Source organism: Cyprinus carpio, chromosome B14 (assembly GCF_018340385.1).
Source record: "Cyprinus carpio isolate SPL01 chromosome B14, ASM1834038v1, whole genome shotgun sequence".
In the NCBI taxonomy this organism is placed as follows: domain Eukaryota; kingdom Metazoa; phylum Chordata; class Actinopteri; order Cypriniformes; family Cyprinidae; genus Cyprinus; species Cyprinus carpio.
The window spans coordinates 27,309,171-27,327,805 of record NC_056610.1 but is presented as its reverse complement, the minus strand read 5'-3'; the positions used below and the strand labels follow the sequence as shown (position 1 = coordinate 27,327,805).

Below are 18,635 nucleotides of genomic sequence, written 5' to 3'. Positions count from 1 at the left end.
GTCTATCTATCTGTCTATCTATCTATCTTTCTGTCTGTCTGTCTGTCTGTCTGTCTATCTGTCTGTCTATCTATCTATCTATCTATCTATCTATCTATCTATCTATCTATCTATCTATCTATCGTTCGTTCGTTTGTTTGTTCATTTTATCATTTGTTGTGTTGTTCTATCTGTCATTCTCTATCTGTCTGTCTGTCTATCTATCTATCTATCTATCTATCTCTCTATCGTCTGTCTGTCTGTCCGTCTGTTCTTATTTTCTGTGTTTTCTAAAATATTGTAGGAATTTTCCACTGGTCCCTTGAAATTAAGCAACAGATGAGGTCATCGTCTTGCCTGTGATTGGCTAGTATGAATACCGGTTTGTTACCAAGCTTTCCCCAGCTGGGTGCAAATTGAGAGAGAATCTAAGGAGGAATATTTATAGATTGGTGTGTGTGTAGTTACTGAACACACTTTTATGCTTGGCTCTATATTTGGTAAGCAATCAAGCTGTCTGAATGCAGAGTGGGTGTAAACTGTATTTTTGCAATAAGTTTTATGTTAGAGGCATGATGATATCTTGAAATATAATTCAAGATCAGTATCTTGTTTGTCTCTCTCATCCATGCAGCTGCAGACTTTCAGCAAAACGTACGTAGGCCTTGCAGGTGCAGGAACTTTATGATGTGTTACTCAGCACATAGATTTTTCCTTTTCAGCATTTCACCAGAGCACAATGTGGGCGGAATGCAGCCATTAGATAGGAATGAGTGGGTGAAATGCCAGTTAGCGGTTTTACCTTCTATGGCCATTATAATCGTTCGTGACATCCTATGTTGTACAGCACACTCTATCTATCTGCTTTTCCACTTTAAAACCTTGGTTGTGAAATTTGGAGATGTCAGTTATTGCAGTAGTTGTATAGAAAGGATACTCATACTGTATGATGAGATTGAGTGTGATTGACAGGACTGAACTGAAACTGTCTACTGACCTATATTACAAACCGAAGGTTGCAGCTGTCAGCTTGCCTGTGGTCAGTGTATAATGTCTCACTTCCTACTCTGTGAACTATATCTCTGTAGATATTTTTATATGGCTTCTTTTGTATATTTAATTTCTAATTTCTCATTCTCCTTATTGATATCAGTCAACATTCCCAGAAGTTATTGTGTCATGATGACATTTCCAAGTTGTATTCACATTCTTACTGTATTTTGAATAAGCTCTGTTGAATATCAGAAAAGTTAAATATACAGTAATGTCAGACAATAAACTATTATATTTTTTCAAATGTTAAAAAGAGCAATAATGTATAAGTGCTACTATTCAAAATAAAGTTGTATAAATTGCCCCCTTGTGGCTGTACTTAAACTGCATAGTAGTGAAAATAAAAGCACATCCTAATTTACTCAAATGTATCTTCATTTTTAGATTTGCATATGTTGATGATATTGTTGATTTTTTTTTTGTTTATTGATTGTTGCACAGTTGTGACATATTTCTTATTTTTAATGTATCATATTTTTAGTTTCAGAGTCTTCTTCATCGATCATATTTCAACCCAAAATAATAACTTCAACTTTGCATAAAGAAAATTAAGCCTGGTTTTAGGATTTTTTTTTTTTGCATTTGATTTTTATGATAATTAACCACATTAACCCCACCCCTGGCACCTTCTCCAATTCTCAGTATGAAATATATAAATATTACTCCTCACTGGATTAAAAAAGCTTATTTAATAATATGAACATATGTACTTTAATTAATTGTAAATTTTTAAAATAATCTGGTTTATATGTTGCTTCTTTATGCATCAGTTTGTGCTATTGTGAGTTTCTGTATGTATCCAAAGCCTTTTCAAAAGTCTGTTATTCACTGTTAACACAGGAACACAAGTCCCTTCTCCTTGAGGGACAGAGGGTCTTATTTTTTAAGCATTCACTGCACACTCTGGATCACCCTCAGTACTTATGATGCAGTAACTGGCACTTTTGAGAGATCCAGAAGAGCGAGGCAGCTGAATCGACTGCTTGTTCTGCCTCAGATTAGAGTAAAAGACACTTGTATTTGTTTACAGTGCACCCTCCATTTAGGAAAATATACTTTGATTAACAAAACAAAATGTGATTTTTGCTTTAACACACAGAGCAAAGAAATAAAGTATCTGGTATTACACAAATGTTTTTAATGCACATTAATTTTTTTAAAGAATGCCATAAATTGTTTTAGCTTTAAAAAGATATTAATGTACTGATATTCATACTTTTTTGTATGTTGTACCAGATATGCATCCAGTTTGTCGTTAAAATAGACATTTACAAAACATTTTCTTTACTGCATGACTACTTTCATGCAGTTACAGTAGATGTTGATGTTGGCAGATATAATATGAGATGAATATGGTAATTCTAATCAGTGTCTTTGCCCTTGAAACGAGAGGAATAATTGGCCCCTAATTACCATATAGATGCATTCGTGGCATGTCAGCAAACACTCAAATTACAAAAGCAGAAACCTGACATCATATTCTGTCCCGTTTGTTACATTTTTGCACAGATAATCAAACAGTGATGAGAATCTAGTACAATGTCTGTTGTTTTTTGTTGTTCAAACTTCCACCCTCCTAAAGACATTCTATTGCAAGATTTTCTGATGCTCTTTTTAATAAAAACAACAATGAGATGACATTTTTAGTGTCCAGGATGCACTTTCACTGAAGGATCTAATCTGTAGGTGTCACATGCGTCTACATCCAATGCAAATGCAGTTTAACAGCACAGAAAAGACCTTTTCCCAAAATAAAAACAAGAGCCCCATTTTTTGTAGTTTGAGAGATGACGGAATGAGTTCAGACAATCAAGACCCGAAGGCTTTTGTTAAGTTCACTCTGACTTGAGGGGAACAGAACTGGAAGACATCACACATTGAATAAGCACTTTTGTCATACTATAGTTAAAGGAGACACTCTGTAATAAAGCATATTAAAAAGCTGACTCACTTTCTCTTAAACAGCCTCCATTATTATGTTATATGGTAGTTTTTGCTCTAAATAATCTCTAAAATAAATATGAGTATATTAAAATGTCATATCATCCTCTTTATCCTATTTATTACTGATACTCACAATTCATAATGTTCTTCAGAACCCATTACCTTCTCTTTTTTTTCTTCTTCTTTTTTTTTTTTTTTTTTTTGTACAATGGAAATACCATTGTTTTTTTCCTGTAAGGCTAGCGGCATATGAAATGTAGTTTAAGTATCTGTTTGTTCCCTGACCTAGACGGTCTTTACAGAGCACCTTGTGAATAATAGAGGAACACTTGTGCAGATGACATAAAAGCTGATGGATATGAAACTCCAAAATCTGGTTTTATTTAAAATATAACATGTTCAGTATTAGCCAATACATTTACATTTACATTTAATCATTTAGCAGACGCTTTTATCCAAAGCGACTTACAAATGAGAACAGTAGTAATATAAAATATAAAATAATATATTTTTTGATGTTGTTGATTAGTATTATGAGGAATAATAAAAATATTGTTGTTTTTTTTTTTTGAAAGATGTGGAGATTTATATTCACGTAATGACTAAATCTGAGTTTAAAGCAGTGTTTTTAAAGTCCCAGTATATTTATGGAGGGTAGGCTACTGCTGTTTTCAGGGAGGGAACAACTGGGAACATTGTCCTGGACTGGTCCTGTATGATAAAGCCTACTCAACTGGCACAGGGGACAGAGTTACACCCATAAAAGTTTGTTCTAAACCCCTTGATTTTAAGCAATGGGCCTGCTGTATTCACAAGCTCCCAGAATTGTCTCTTTGTGCATTATTGTGCAATTTTTCAAATGCCTGATTACTCAAGCATATTTCAGTTATGGTAAAAAAAAAAAAAAAAAAATAGCAGGCCTATGTAACTGTGAGAGTCTCAACTGGAGGAAAATGGGAGACCAAGTATGAGAAATTATACCCTGCCTGCATCCCAATTTCCATAATATCAACCTTGAATAGTATTAGTATTACTAATCTCGAATAGCATGCATATTGAGACACAGGCAGTGTGGATTATTTTTCTTCCAATTACTAAAATAAAACTCTTTAAGGTTATTCTAATTAGTGCTTAGATTATGACAGTGCTTAGATCTTCCTTTGTGTCTTTTTAAGATGTAATTTTATTATGCCGGTGGTTTTTTTTTTTTTTTTTTTACACTGGAAAAATGTCTGTCTCTGTGTATAATCTTGTATTAATAGTTTTTTTTTCTTTTGCTTGGTCTCTATGTTTACAATTGTAGTTGTTATTTTACTTTATATTAATACAAAAAATTTAATCATCTGTAATCATTGCGTTGCGTCATGAAAGTAGGCGGGCTTAACGAGTTTAACAGACAGGTACTTTTCCACCGCATGTCAACGCTCATTGGCTCGCACTAAAATTTGATTGGCCTGCACTCCACTCTTAGACCCGCCTCCCTAGCGCTCTGATTGGACGCCATCACTGTAGAAGTGTCAGTCAATAGTTTTTTCGCCCAGTGACACTGCAGCTCTATGTCCGGACATGTAGAGCTCAAAGCGGCTTGGCCTTTGTTAGCGAGTCGCTGAGAAGAACCAAGAAAGCCAAAGGAGCCGCATTCATGCACACACGGAGAGGAAAATGATCATCTGCACGAAAAACATGGACTATCGCCTTGGAACCCAGTGCCAGTTCGTTCAAAATCAGGTAACATAATTCCTGAAGTGAAGATAATAACTGTAGCTGGACGTTATGTAGACTCTTGCTGGGAAGTTTCAAAGTTGACAGTTAATCTAACGTTACTTAGCAAAAGCCTCAACTCTTTAATGTCGTTCATTCATTCGTGTTTAAAACGCTCCTCAAACATATACGTGTCATTATTTTTGAATACATATTCAAAAATCCCTCTTTGAAAGAAAAGACTCGTCGCCATAAGTAACTATAATATCCGTTATTTTCTAGCATACACGAATATCATTCACATATATTTGTGAGATCAGTCCGCGTTTGTATTGTTATTCTAATCGCTACTTTTCAAACGATTACTATTTGCTTCGAGTTTTATACGCTAATTCATTGTATTAATTATTTATTATTCCTGAAATTTACTTCATTTTTGATAAGACAGAAGTGTTTTCACGATGTAAAGCTGCTTGGAGTTAACGTTTGTGCTGCAGTTCGTCTGTAATCTAATGCAGCTTCACAATAGTGATCCTTTGACATATTTTGTCTTTTTGTTTTTGTATTTCATGTAATGAAAAGCTGTGCAAATCCATTGCATTCATGACAGAGATCATCTTAATAAGCTTCTTTGTCGTGCATATGCTCCGTTCATGCTTCGATTTGGTTTAGATAGCCATTGTGTCGTTGCAACTATGTTGATTACTTATTAAAGGTATGTATTTGTTGAATATTCCAGGTATTAACAGTTTAAAAAAACATTTAAGATCCACGAGGAATTAAAACTGCAGTGTGGAACAATCTTGAAAGCCTTTGGTGCAGATTAAGTCATGGTTATGGGTTTACCAATAATCTAAACCTAACGTTACATGACAATAAGCTTTTCTAGTGATGTTGGCATGTTGAAGTTTTGTGGGTTTGACACTCTCCGTCACGTCTGAGCTTTTTGTTGAGTTGCTTGTAAGAAGAATCTTCTGTTTTATACACGATTGAGTATTTTTGGGTCGTATCGACATAGAAGCATTCATCTCTAGAACGTTCAACTCATCATTTTTTCCTTCATTTGGTATTTATTTTCACGTTTAAGTACATTCTTTAGCCAAATGATTGCGTATAAGCTTTTGTGAAAATGAAAATCATTTGTCTGTGGCGCTGTCGTAGTGTAATTTTTCGCAGTTCACAAAGCTCTTTGTAGTTACAGCCTTAAACCGTGACACGACAGTCTGCACAGGAAGATGTATTAATGACATTTCATTACGCTTGACTTTTTGGTCTTGTGTGAGTGTTTTCTCTTTCTCCCGTTTGTGTGATGTGATGCTGATGTACTGCCAATCAAAGTTGTTTTTCTCCTCATTCGCCTGCAGTACCTCCTGCAACCTGTGATGGCGCTGTTGGGATGGCGCTGCTGCGCATACAGGAGAACAATAGAGGAATGTGCCATTTAAACATTTCTCAGAAATATGCTCTCATTTGCCAGCCCATAAGAAAATACCCTAGGCTTGTGCACTACTTAGATTGTTAACATTATTAAACTCGTTTTCTTTTTTTCCCTCAACTAACCACTGGTCCATTTGTAAAAGATACTCTTCAAAAAAAAAAATGTTTGTAGGTGATAAGTGTTATAATGGCACAATACGTGTTTCAAAGCTCCCTGATGTGTTTCACATAGAGAGCATTTTTAATATCCTGACTCCTGACATTGCTGCTTTTGTAACCTTGTCAGAACAGTACGGTAAAATTTAAACATGTATTGCAATCCTTTATGTAGCTTATTTATAGATATACGTTTAAAGCATAGCTGGCCATTATTCACTTCTGAATATGAAGACCACAAAAGCACAAAGAAGGCAAAATAACAGACAACTGATTTTAACAGCAAACCAAATCTTGGACTTCCCAAGCGGAAATGTGATTCATCAATAATCTGCCTTCACTTCACTGTGCGTCATATGCAAGCGACTTGAATGTATGTCACACTGTCTGCTTATGTTAATGTCAGTCTTCCTGGTTGTCTGACTGCATCCATATGTGGCTTGCCGTGTTTGTCTGTGTGTGTGTGTGTGTGTGTGTGTTTGCTGCAGGCCTTGTTTCAGTCCAGCCCCCAGTGAGGTGCAGCTGGCTGTTTTGTTCTTCCTGGCTTCCAGGTTGGCAAGCCAAAATAGTGTTTCCTTTGTAGAGAGGGAGAGAAATGGGGTTTGTGCAACAGTTGGGGCATTTGCGCATGTCATGGACTGAGCCCTCCAAGCCTTCTGAGAATGCAGATTGAATATCGCATCTTGCTCTTATTCTGAACCGAAGGCCCCCTCCATCGTCATTTAGAGACTCATGTTTAGACCGTCCTCAAATGACAAAAGATGAGGAGTAGGCTTATGTTTGTCTGTTTTATTTAAGTGTTGAAATGTCACACAATTAAAGAGATCGTTCACCCATACATAAAAATTCTGGTGTCACTTACCTAAGTAGTTTCAAACCTGTATGACTTATTTTCTTCTGCAGGACACAAAAGATGATATTTTAAACAATTTGGTAACCTAGAATAAACATGAACTCATTCAAATCTAAACACAAGAGTACATGCAAATATATTCAAATCTAACTGCTGTTTTGTTTGTTCATGGAGTGATCTTGCACTTTTTTTTTGTATCTCTACTATATCACACCGATGCTGCTTTGTGTAGCGCTTTAACTTGTTTTAATCAAACAAATAACTGAATTATTATTTAAAGGACGTGTATGCTGTCACTGTTCACGGAAACAGGAATTATGATTGCTGAAAGTTGCACCTTTACCCAATAAACAAGATTTCGGCTGAATTTGAGGGACTCGCCAAGAGGATATGAGACTGACTTCCTGTTTCGTGTTGACTGTTGGTAAAGACATGTCGGTGCATGTTGCTGGTGCTGATGAGGCATCCTGTGTGTGTTGACAAAAAAAAAATTGCCCCAAGTTTCAAAATAACCTCACGCTGTTGACCAAGAACTGTGCTGGTGTTATGTATAAACTTTAAACCCTAATTGACAAGTTTAACCAACATCTTTTGTCGATCGCAGCTTGATATATACACAGAAACCTCAGTTGAGAGCATCTGCTGCAGCGTTTCATTGAGCCGTGCCTGTGTGGGTGTGCGAGCGTCTCTCTGCTTCTCATATGACTTGCATTAGTCTCTAATTTCCCTCTGAAGTTTCATTAGTAGTTAATTGCAAGTTGTTTTGTATCGTTCCAGGGATACAGACTGCTGCCGGTTGCTGATACGGGCTATGAAATGAACACTCTGTATTGAACCATGATAGCATGTTGAATATATCTGTATTTGCAGTTGCCTGTTTTTCTGGGTCACCGCTGAGGAGTTTTGGGCATTGCGACCAGGCTCGGAGACATGTGATCTGTTTACCAGGGAAAGTGCACTTGTACTTGCGTCCCAATGGAGAATAGTGTTTGAACTGTTGTTTGAGGCTGACCTCAACATCTTAGTCTTGTTTAAATTACTTGTTCCTATGTGCCGATATGGCTCTTGGTTGACCGTATTTTCACTTCTATATTCTTAGAGCTTTTCCCAGCGCAGAATGCTTATGGTATCTTAACAGTAGGTACATCCCACTTCACGTGCACTATTCTGTGCCATTTTATAGTATAAATACTTGCTAGCAAATTTTACAAACAATTGCAAAAATAAATTGGCAAGTAACATATTGAGTTAAACATGAAATTTTAAACTAGAAAGATTGAAATAGTTTTTCCTTATAAAATGCATCTTTGTTTTAATTGAAAAAGCATTTTTTACAGTAGTATGTTAACACTGGAAATTCCAGAAAGAAAAAGTACACTTCATATACCAAGATGATGCACTTAATTAACCAAAAAATTAAGTGTGGAATGTTGAACATTTCATGCACTCAACTGTTGCAGCCTTTCTTTATGTAATACAGGGGAAACAGATTATTAGATTCCAGTATTGGATATAAAGTTCATATATTAGTCAGTAGTGATGTCATTTGGGACACAACAAATGTATGGAAGCTATGCAGAAATAGATTTGGATAGGCACTTGATCTGGAGTATAAATTCCAGACTTTCTAGGTAAGTGTAATGTTAGTCTGTGATGCTTTGTAAGGTATGTTTTGCTTGCACATGTTTCGCAAGCCTCGACTGAATTGAATGACAAGACACCTGTATCTCGGGCAGAAACATATCGCAGCTTTCATCGCCACCTTGACACAGATCTTCTTCCTTGATAAAAGAGAACGTCTTTGTTCCTGTTTCATCAAGTTGCCTCTTAAAATTAGTCATCAACCAGATGTAGTGTCATTTTTTTTTTTTTTTTTTTTTTTTTTTTTTTAAATGACTTTATATTAAATGTTAAGTTTCAGACATTCAAAAATACCTCGGTAAACAGATTAAGCTGACACATTTCCCAATAGAGGACAAACCACTGTCTGCACCTCAGTGCAAAACTACTTTTCATCGGAATTGCATGTTAAATTGGGTTAAGAAGCAAATATTGACCGACGGTTTAGTGTTTAAGTTCATTCCCTTTCATGAACATTTACTTGAGGAACCTGTCTGGAGAGATATTTCTGACATCCCACGAATAAAACCCTTTTTTCTTTATTTCATAGTGTCCCTTGTGCAGGAATGGCGTTTCTTACTTATCTATGCATGTGCTATCTCAGCTGTCCTCTAGGACTATTTATAACCCTCTCTTTTCTGTCAGACACTGTATGAAGAACTATGACAGGACAAGCAGTCTGTAGGCCTGGGTGTAATTATTACCCACATATTTTCCCCAACAAAATTCAGCACTGTAAAACGTGAACAGATTTTCAATTGGCTAATTGCTATCAGTTCTTTAATGTGATTTTAAGTGGTATTTGGAGACCAAAAATGTATAGTGACTCAAAGGGATTGTACATGCCGTGCTGTCAGTGTGACTCTTCAGTACTGTCAGGAAGAGTTATGATGGCCCGGAGCTGTTTTGGCCACGGCTCTCAGTTGTCCCTCGTAACTATGTAACAAGATTTCAGTCAATACGTGACCATGTTCATGTTTGCGTTCAGTCAGAGCTCATCCTCTTCTCTCCCCCCACCCTAGAAAGTGTAACTGACCCGTTCATCGCCATGACTAACTACAGCCAGACCCACGGAGTGAGGGTTTACTCGAAGGAAGTACAGAGGCCACCCTCTCACGGTCAAACACTACAACCGATCTCATATCACATACTAGAAATGAGAGCCAAGACTAGGGATAGACGATAAAACAATATTCATTGAGAAACAATTCATAATATCGATAATAAACTTGAGCAAATGAATATTTAGCCTTCTAGATGATCAGGTCAGTGTCACTTAAAAGTCTACATGTTCATTTTGAATGAGCGGCACAGTTTTTATCATGAGTTTTCAGCGTCTGTCGTCTCATTATATGAGGACAGTTCATCTGCAGAGCTGCATGAGACTCATTTCACCAGCATTTCACCATCAAATGCAAAACTGAAACTCAAAGGTCTTCATGACAAACTGACAAAATAAAAGTTTGGTTTAACTTAAAGAAATTTACTGTTATATTACTATTATATAATAAAATGTACTTATTAAAGCAATAATAATGATAAAAAATAATTGGACAATTTTTTTTTTTGGGGGGGGGGGGGTTTTGTGGGACTTTGAATTAAAAATTAGTGTAGACGTAGACATTTGCTTGTAAACCAACAAATTATGTTTACATTCACTCTCAAGGCCTTAAACACGTGGAAAGCAGTTTCTTTCTCCATTAATAGTATGAGATAAATATTGATATCGAATGATGTGGGAAAAAAATACTGCGGTAATATTTTGCCCATATTGCCCTAGAGCTATTGTAGTTCCAGTGCTGTTAGTTAATTAAAATATATACCACTATTGTGTCAAAATGTGTCGCTGACCTTTAAAATGGCCTTCAAATTGCATTGAACTTCAATAATGTGACGCATTTCTGTGTGGAATTGTGAAATTGAATTGTTTTTCCCCCCAAGCCATGTTACATCAACAGAAAAATTAAGTAATTTCAAAGTAGAGATTGTAACTACAGTTTGGTGCACATTTATAAAACATTTTCTTTAGAATCTTATGCACTGATAAATTAATGGGTAAATTAGTTAATGGGTAATTTTTTTTTTTTTTTTTTTATAAATGTATTCTCTAGTCCAATCAAACCTGATTTCACCAGCTCTGCTTCTAATTGCTTCAGTTTCTCTCTCACTTCTTGCCAATCTCCTGTTTCTTCCTCTGCTCTCTCTCTCTGTGAGACACTCAAACAGGAGGGGAGTGGGCAGGATTCTCATAATCCCACAGTCAGACACAAAGCAGGCCAAAGGCGCAGGCACAAGGCCTCGGTAGGCCTTCACAGTCAGCATTTAAAAACATGAAGACATGAATCAGCAGATCTCAATCCTCAACACCAGTCAAACAGGACATCGGACATCGATTTCATTTCCACAAATTGTCTAAAATAGTCTCCTATGCTAAATACGGACGATTGAACCACAACTCCGAAGTTGTGTCTGTGATTATACATGGGTATGGTGTCCATAGCCATTTTTATAATCTGGATGTATTTTAAGCGTCTTGGGGTGTGAAAGTAGGAGATTGAGGTCGACAGACGTCTGTCTGGTCTGAAACAGCAGTGGGTCGCTGTTAGTGTGGAATGTTTATTACTGTCCCTCGATGCCCGCAGGACCCGTGGCAGACGCGGTGTTTGTTTGCTACTATTCCTTTACTTCTTTATTTTTTTGTTAGGAACTATTTGAGGAATGCTGCAAACACTAGTGAAAGTTATTTTAAGGTGGTTCCTTTAAAGGAGGATTTTGACTCTACTAAGGCATAAAAATACCCACAATATGTTTGCAGATATTTAAGAAAAATGCTAAATTAACATACTTGTTTATCTGAAAAACAATGCTACAGTCAGTTATTCACCTTTGAAAATGTGCGTTCTGGCCAAAAATGTTTTGGAACCCACCCACTGCCAGTTTTCCCAATTGTATTTCAGCACCCCGGGTTGCCAGTTAACGGAAAACACAGCGTATATTTAATTTAGTTCATCATCAAGTGCGCTCGTTCCTGTTTGTGTCGTCAATCTGGCAACCTGCGTGTGCGTCAAGTCCGGGTGAAAACCTCTCCAATATTTTGAATTTGGACTGCAATACCTAGTTCAACCACTCGGTGTCAATCCTACACACAGCACCTTTAAGATTAACCTAAAAAAACACACTGAATATTTGTTTTTCATTCATGCTTTTTTTTTATCTGCCTTTTGTTTGTCCATTTCTCATTGCTGTGTTTTATTCCTTTTGGCAGGTGATGGTGAACTCTGAGAAAGACCGGGCTTCTCTCTTGTGTATGAAGGCTCTGGCCAACAGGGGGCGCCTGGACTCGGTGTCTCAGCAGATGGCCTCTCACCCACAGTACCTGGAGAGTTTCCTGCGCACACAGCACTACATCCTCTATATGGATGGCCCATTGCCCGTGCACTACCCGCCACCACATTGCCATCATGGTATGAATATGTTCTACAATCAGTCACAGTCTCAAATAATATCTCAGGTTAATTGATAAATGTATTTGTGTTTCAGGCTGCGGCGCGGCATCACTGTAGGTACCTGGTGTCTCTGCACTCGGCTCAGTTTCCTGCTGGCTGACGGAGACCCGTTATGGCTTCAGGGGTTAGAGGCTGCACCCCTGCGTCTACAGCACCTTGATCACATCAACAAGGTCCTGGCCCCATCAGCCTTGGCTCACGGCACGCTCGCACATACAGGCTCTGCTCAAGACGGGGAGCAGTGCTGGTCTCTGGCTGAGCTCGTCCAGGCCGTGGTTCTGCTGGCCCACTGTCACTCCCTCTGCAGTTTTGTTTTCGGTTCTGGTTCTGACTCGGACACCACTCCCACTCCCAGAGTGCATCATGGCACGCCCCCTGGCTACTGTCTCTGTGACGCTGCCAACGGCAACACTGCCTTATCGCCATCCCTTGCTGGACCCACAGAGAAGGCGCCACGGCGAAGGGTACGGATGATCATTCATTTCAGTTGGTAAACGAGGTTAGGTTTGTTTGGGTTTGATAAAAAAAAAAAAAAAAACAGCTGCTAGATAAAAAAACAGATAAAATACATTTACATTTATGCATTTAGCAGATGCTTTTATCCAAAGCGACTTACAGTGCATTCAGGCTAACATTTTTTACCTAACATGTGTTCCCTGGGAATCAAACCCACAACCTTTTGCGCTGCTATCGCAAAAATACATAATCAGTAATTGGCAAGAACATAAAGGCAAGTAAACAGTGCAATTATTTTATTTTTCCCCAAATGTAACTGCAGTATTATTATTTACTTCTGTTCAAAAGTTTGGGGTAAGGAAGATTAAAATAATAAAAAAAAATATTCAGCAAGGATGCATGAAAGCACATTCATTAAAAAGCATATTAAAATGATTTCTGAAGGATCATGTGAAACTGATGGCTGGAGTAATGATGCAGAAAATTTAGCTTGGCATCACAGGAATAAACTACATTTTAAGATACATTAAAAAAAGAAAAAGTAATTTTAAATGTAATATATTCACAATAATACCGTTTTAATGTGTTTTTGATTGAATAACAGTACCCATAGTGAGCATAAGAGACTTCTTTCATAAAATATTTAAAAAATAGAAGTGTACAATAAAATTACTTGAATTATATCACAAACTACAAATGAACTCAACCCAAAAAAAAAAAAAAATTAAACATCAGAACATCAGTCTTCCTGCTCTTCTGTAATTTTTATAATAGGCTGTCTTTGATCATGGTGATACCACTTGAGTGCTTGGGAATTGAGTTGACACTATAAACACTGTAGAAAGACTGCTATCATTTTTTTTTTTTTTTTTTTTTTTTTTTAACTCTGATATCAGCTTGGTACTTAAGTAACAATATTTTTGACATCCCTAGTTACAGCAGTGTGCAAGCCGTGTGAAGTCCGTTGTAATACATGCATAACCTGCATTGTTGGCTCTTTTTTTTAGTCCTTAGACTCCATCTGTGAATTTGCTTACCTTCGAGAACAAATTCAAAAATCAGAGGAAGAGATCAAGGAAAGAAAAGGAGACCGACTCCATTCGCAGACACTCCTACATGCAGGTAAGATGTTCATCAGTCTAAAGCCAGTGTGTCGTGTAACCATGTTTCTCAATGCTGCTGTAAACAGGATGTGTAATTTTGGATTGAGTGTTTAGAGATTTATTTTTACACAAGGGCCTTTTCTTGTGTATATATCGCTCCCTCATGGACCCTCTTTCGTAACCTGCTTTTCTCTTTCTCAAATGCAACTCCGTATCAGATGTGGAGGAGGAGGACGAGTCGATGTTCTCCGCAGACCCCTCCCGCTTCGTCACAGACCCAGAATTCGGCTACCAGGAATTTGCCAGACGGGAGGAGGACCATTTCCAAGTATTCCGGGTGCAGGTGGGGGCTTTGCATTGGGTGTCACCTACCAAAAGTAGTAGCATAAAAGGGTACTAAGGGTCAGAATTACAGCTCATGCCCTTCCTTCTCAAGACTGTCAGCACTTAATGTTACTCTCAAAACCTTAAAAGGAAGCGCTGTGCCGCTGCTAATCCTCTCAAATGCTAGTTTCATTCAAGTAGGCTTTCTGCATTTGATTTGAATGGAAATCATATGCAACTTAACGTTGCGTTAACTTTATACACGGTGCACTTTCAGCCGTAAAACTTTGCAGGATGTTTTCATTCACTGAGAGCTGTGTTACACACTGCATGAAAGGTCATTTTCAAAAATCCATAATAAGGGCACTGTAATAAATGCTGTTCTTTTGAATTTTCAATTAATTAAAGGAAAATCTTGATAATATAAATCTTTTTTCTTGAGCAGCAAATCAGCATATTTCTGAAGGATAAAGTGACCACTGAAGACATCATGCTGAAAATTCAGCATCGATATCGCAGGAATAAATTTCATTTTAAAATATATTCAAGTAGAAATTAGTTATTTTGTATTATAATATAATTTCACAATATAATTTTTATCAAATAAATGCAGCCTTGGTGAGCATAAAAGACTTCTTTCAGAAACATTGACATCAAACTTTTGAATGGTAGTTTATAAGCCATTGTAGAAATTATGCACTTTAACAGTCTTTAAAATACCACCGTAACGTAACATTTATTTATATTTATTCGTCTTTCTGTGCAGGACTATTCATGGGAGGATCACGGCTTCTCATTGGTGAACAGGCTCTACTCTGATATAGGGCACTTGTTAGACGAGCGATTCCGCAATGTGGCCTCCCTCCCTTTCCCTCACAGCCCCGATCTCAAACGAGCCATCTGGAACTACATTCATTGTATCTATGGCATCAGGTACCCTGGTTCCCTGGTTTTTTCCACAATTTTGCATTTTGCCACAAGTTTGCATTTTGAATGCAAAAAAAAACAACATGAAATTAAGTCTAATGGCAAGCTTTTAACTCCACACTCACATATTGTGACTTAACAACTAGTTTCGAAAATGCTGAAAAAGGCAAAAAAAAAAGGAAGCACTTACATTGACACTTTTGCCCTCAGATACGATGACTATGATTATGGCGAAGTCAACCGATTACTGGAGCGTGGATTGAAACTTTATATTAAAGCTGTGGCCTGCTATCCTGACTCAAGCAAGACCCCTCTATGCCCACTGTCCTGGGCCCCTGTCAAAGCTTCAGACAAGGTGATTTCCTATCAAAACTCGTGCTGCGTACACTTCAGTAGCATGTACTTAACCCCACAAAGCCTAATGCATCATATTTGATGTGTAAATTCTCTAAATTATAATCATGATCAAAACATTTTGCACTCAATCTACTTCATGCATTCTGTCGTTTGACTGATAGTATGTATATTTTAGCAAGTAAAAGGCCTTTTAGTAAAACTGAGATGTGTGAGCTCCATATTATCCTATCATACTAAATGAGCTATAAAAGCCTGATGTATCAAATATGATACTCAACAATAAACACATTTTTTAAACCATTTCATTTGATAATTGTATGGCTTTTGTTATTTTGTTCTTGCCATGAAACAAGATAATAAAATATACCATCTACTTAAATTGGCTATACAGTATTAAAACAAATCTTCCTGTCGTTTTGTCTTTTAGGTTCATGTAAATTTGTTAGTGATGGAGGCACGACTGCAGGCCGAGCTGCTGTACGCGCTCAGAGCCATCACTCAATACATGATCGCATAGGACACGAGTGTTCAGCGCCACAGAGGGACATGGTACAGTGAAAGTCAAGGCAAAGAAATACAAGCAGAGATCTGGCTCTCCGTCTCTGTATTTGTTGTCTCTGAGTTTAACCGGTGTGATGTAAGGTACTGCTGTGAAACGTTTCTTTGCCAAAGGGTGACACTTTAGAAAAAAAAAAAAAAAAAAAAGGTGCAAAGCAATCGCTCTCACCCCTACTGTCATTGTGCATGTTTCTCCTACTTCATTTTGTTTCTGTATTTGTCCTTTTGTGCGCATACTCTTCTTTTTCTACCTTTTTTTTTAGTGTCTTTATATCAGATGGTTAATGTGCAATTATTTTTATTCAGTTGTGGTTGTTGTCGTTAATATTTTCCCATTTGTTTGTTTTGTTTGTTTTTTGCTGTTGCTATTCAACTGAGTGAGAGAAAACGTGTACAACTGTCCATTTCCAAGGTGTCCAACTCTGGAAAGGTCATAGCCAATTTGAGTCACTGTTTACAGAAAAATGAGTGATTGGACAAAGGCTCTTGCTTAACATGGCTTCCAGATATTTCATTTGAATGTGGAATAGTGAGACCAGAGCAAAATTTAACAAAGGGTAAGAGAAGGTTCAACGGCTGTAACTTTCTTTTTAAATGAGCACTTTTAAGCCGGTATCTATCTATAGAATATCTCAATAAGCTTTCGGCTGTGGCTTCGTTCTGCACACAGCAGGTCATCAAGTACTGTTTTTCACTCCTTTTCGATCGATTATTAGCATTGATGTTTTCCAAAATCTTCCCCACGCTCTTCTCTCTGCATGGGTGCTCTAAGTGATTAAAATGGGTACATTTACAGCATCCATATTCAGCATCCGATTCATCTCAGTAGGCATCTAAACCGCTTTACAATGTGAAGATCTAAATTTGACGGGTTCCAAGAAGTGGAAAGGAATCACTTTTTCTGAACTATTTTTCTTTGTGGTAGTATTCTCAGTGTTTCTCAGTTACTTCGGGCTGGCAGTCAGTTTTACCCGCGCTCTTCATAAACTGGCCAAATCAACACCGTATGTATTTGAATGACATCATCTGCTAACTTGGAAAACAGTTTGAATATCATTTAAAAGTAGGTCTTTGATTTTGAAGTAATTGGCCCACTGAAGTGATTCTGAAAGGTCCAGCATTTAGCGTTTAGGTTAATGTTGTGCTGGCGTCTCCAGTGTAGACATGTGGATCAGCAACAATTAGGATTTGTTTTAAAATATTTTACCATGTAAAAAATAAAAGTCACCTTGTGATGAGAATAAGCTTAAAATGTGATTTTAATGTTGACACGCTGGATTAGATCAAATGAAGGACTTCTGATAGAACTATATAATATGCGTAAAGGTTCAAGGTCAGCCTCTCGCTATCCTTCCCATAACTGACCTGCACAAAATTATCATTTTTTTTTGGTTTTGCACTGAACCTTTTGCACAAAACCCTACAAGTGTGGTTGCAGCTGGCAGCTGTCATTGTTACAAACTGCTTGGAGAGGCGACGACGGCCCCTCTGATGCCATGAATATATTCAGTGTCCAGTTTTGTTGACTAGGCCAAATGCCTGTACTGTGTTAAACTCTCATCGCTCTGGTTAATTATAGTTGGCAGAATGACTTGGGCAACACCTATGGTTGGTTTTGTGTGTTTATTTTTAAACATTACAGTACTTTTGTTCCTATTTCAACTTGTTGTTCCTTGTCATTTTGAGGGAGGGTTATGTTGTTGTTGTTGTCAGTTTTGCTCTTGTCTGAACTGTGTAGATTAGGAAACCAAGGCATGTAAATCAGCAGAAATGTGTACAGGAGCCGCAGTCTGTGCTGGACGCACGGTGCCTTTTGACTACTGATGAGTCACGGCTCATCAGTATGTTGGAACTGGACTCAGAGCTAAGCCTCATGCTACTGCATTAATTCAAGCTGAGAATGGAATTGTTCATCATCCGGGCCGACCGACGGTAGTGGACATCCGGAGATGTTTGTCAGGAGCAGAATAGGACTGCAGCACGTCTGTTCTACCTTAAGCAGGACTGTCTTAAATGCTTGTTCTTCACTGACGGTTTGCCACGTCTCTGAAACGTGGACACTTCCAGACTGTCTCCACCACCTCAGCTGGAAGACGTTAAGGACTGTGCCTCGGCGGAGGAGAGACTGAACGAGCATGGCTATTGCCAAAATGTTTATTTACCACGTAAATGTAGGAACTATAAAAATTTAAACTGACCAAAAAAAAAAAAAAAAAACTTGGAAAAATAGGCAAAAAAGTTTTGAAATGTGAAATGCTTATTTTTTCTATAAAGACATGCAATATCATTGATGTGTCTTGTTTTAATTTAGTCATTAAGTGTGAAAGTAAATGTTTTTATAGTAAATTAACCTTATGGTTGCAAATAGTTCACTAATTTTAAATGGTTATATGTTCAGAGTGTCAGAATGAGCACTTGGCATGTCAATCATTTTGGCAAATTTAAAAAAAAAATGAATAATGGCTTCTGAAACTACTAGTGCCATCCTGCCATCTAGTGGTACATCTCCATTCGTGTTTCTTTAATAAAATCACGCCAGCAATTCAGACATTTCATTAAAATCGTTCAGGTTCACTACATTTAGGAGAATGTTTAAAAACAGAAATGTGAAGCTTATAAAACCAATTGCCTTTACTAAAAAGTCTGTGTTTTCTTTAAATG

At 37.4% G+C, this 18,635-nt stretch overlaps 1 pseudogene; it reads left to right on the top strand.

Moving 5' to 3' along the window:
- The first annotated feature begins 4,502 nt into the window (after positions 1 to 4,502).
- Positions 4,503 to 18,261, top strand: LOC122139681 (annotated as a pseudogene).
- Positions 18,262 to 18,635: the final 374 nt, after the last annotated feature.